Here is a 1,947-nt window from a genome sequence, read left to right as displayed (position 1 = left end):
AAAGCACTTTAAGTAGGTTTTAGATTGGAGGTTTTATTATTAAAATCTCTTCTTTGATGAACATGTACTTTTTAGCATGTAACATGTGATACGATTTTTACGTTTTTGGAGGAATTTGGGGGTAATCCCAAGGCATTTCATTTCTTTCCATAGAGCTAATCCCTTCTTCAGAGCACAGCTCAGTTTCAAGTGGCTGCTGCTGCTTTCGCCCTCCCCTTCAGTGCGACAATCTCAGAGCTGGTGGAGAAGCAGAGCGCGTGCAGCTGGTAAGTAGCTGAGAAATCTTTTGTAAAATAGGTCCCCAAAATGTGCTTTTCAAAGCAAGTGACAAGTTTTGATGGAAAAGAATAATACAGAACTGTGTAGGAATTCCTGATTCTAATCAGCAGTATTGGGAAGATGGGTTAGTTCCAATCTAAATATTCCCCGGTCATGTACTAGTTCAAAGCTTGTTTCTTAAATGGCAAATGAGTTGCTGGAAGGAAATATAGGAATCTCCCCTTGTGATTCTGGTAAGTTATTTCCCAACATAGGACTTGATGAAGATGTTACCTAGATGAGAAATTGCACTTAGAACAGTATCTCAGCCTTACAGTGTTTGAATTAGACTTGATAGAATGGGTTACGATTGAAGATGTTCTCAGATCTGAGCTCCTGTCCCCGTATGGAGAGAGCATGACAAAACTGTGACTTTGCAATGGGAAGGATACCATACCTCATTTTTTTTTTTTTAAATGAAGAAAATCATGTGACTGGATGTCTGTACAGGAGAGGAAATGAGGAGGGTAGCCTGTAATGTTCAGTTTAATTGCTTCAAAGGAGAAATGAACATGCGTTGAATGGGAAAGATTAAAATTTGGGTTTAGGATGAGAAGTCATGGAAAGGAAATCATGAATATTGTGGCTGCCTTTATTTTGAAAATGATTGATTTTGTATTCATGGACATCAATTAGTGCAGTAAAGGCAGAATATTCTCAAGTGCTTCTTTATTTGAAAAGAGCTCTGAGAAGGATTTCAGAGATTCCTATCAGAAAAGCTTTTATGTTTGTTCCTGAAATGTGCCGGAATGTGCTGGAAACCGCATTAGTAGATCCATTTCGGCAAGAAAACAAAACAAAACAAAACTGAGGTGGTGGTCTTTTTATTTCTTTGAAATTTAGGTTGTTGGTCCCTTCAAGGGGAAGGAGGGAAAAAAGGTAGATTTTTGAGTTAGATGACAAACAGCAATCAAGAAGGGAAAAGAAGAAGGAAACGCTTAAAAGAAAGCTCTCAAGATGGGCCATTTTTCCAAGCCAAAAATGTCTGCGGGTGGCATGTTTTGCAGGGGGGTGCTGGTGGGGGAGAGTGTGTTAAAGGCAAAGGGAGGGGGGCATTGGACGGAGCACTGCGGCAAAGAGAGTGACTGACGCATCCAGGGACATGTGACTATTCTCTGGTGTAGTGAAGAAAATTTTCCAGGAGTCCATCTTGTATAAGAAATTCTGTAATGATGCTGTAATCTTCATGTAGTCTGCACTGCGTGTGTCTTGCTGGCTCCTCCACTGTTAAATCAGTGCAGTCAGGCTTTGTTTTTACTGTCTTTATTCCTAGACTTTCTTCTCTGTGCTCCCACTGCTTTTATAGCCCTTGTTAAAGTAGCTTCTTAAAAATGGTATCTTACCCCTTTATCATAAAAAAACCCACACATTAATTGTTTAAAATTTGGAAAAATGACTCTGTCCCTCTTTCCTGAATACATGCAAAGAAATGCCAGAGATATATACTTATATACAAAATGAAAATTTTATATATATATATAAATAAAACTACATATATGACGTGTGTGTGTATATATATATATATATATAGTTTTCAGCTTGCTTTAATAATCATTCAACATTATATTGAAAATAATTCCTCATATTTTTAAACATTCCACAAGAAGTCAGTGTTTCGCGGATGCATAA

At 37.9% G+C, this 1,947-nt stretch overlaps 1 long non-coding RNA gene across 2 annotated transcripts in view; it reads left to right on the top strand.

The window, feature by feature from the left end:
* The first annotated feature begins 214 nt into the window (after window positions 1-214).
* Window positions 215-1,947, top strand: part of LOC132006704 (uncharacterized) — a 55,717-nt gene continuing 53,984 nt past the window's right edge. For both annotated transcript variants that reach the window (XR_009401192.1, XR_009401193.1), the window contains exon 1: window positions 215-266. This is a non-coding gene — a long non-coding RNA (uncharacterized LOC132006704). The remainder of the gene's footprint in view (window positions 267-1,947) is intronic.

Source organism: Mustela nigripes, chromosome X (assembly GCF_022355385.1).
Source record: "Mustela nigripes isolate SB6536 chromosome X, MUSNIG.SB6536, whole genome shotgun sequence".
Lineage (NCBI taxonomy): Eukaryota > Metazoa > Chordata > Mammalia > Carnivora > Mustelidae > Mustela > Mustela nigripes.
Note: the sequence above shows the minus strand (reverse complement) of the source record. Positions and strands in the feature narration are given on the sequence as shown.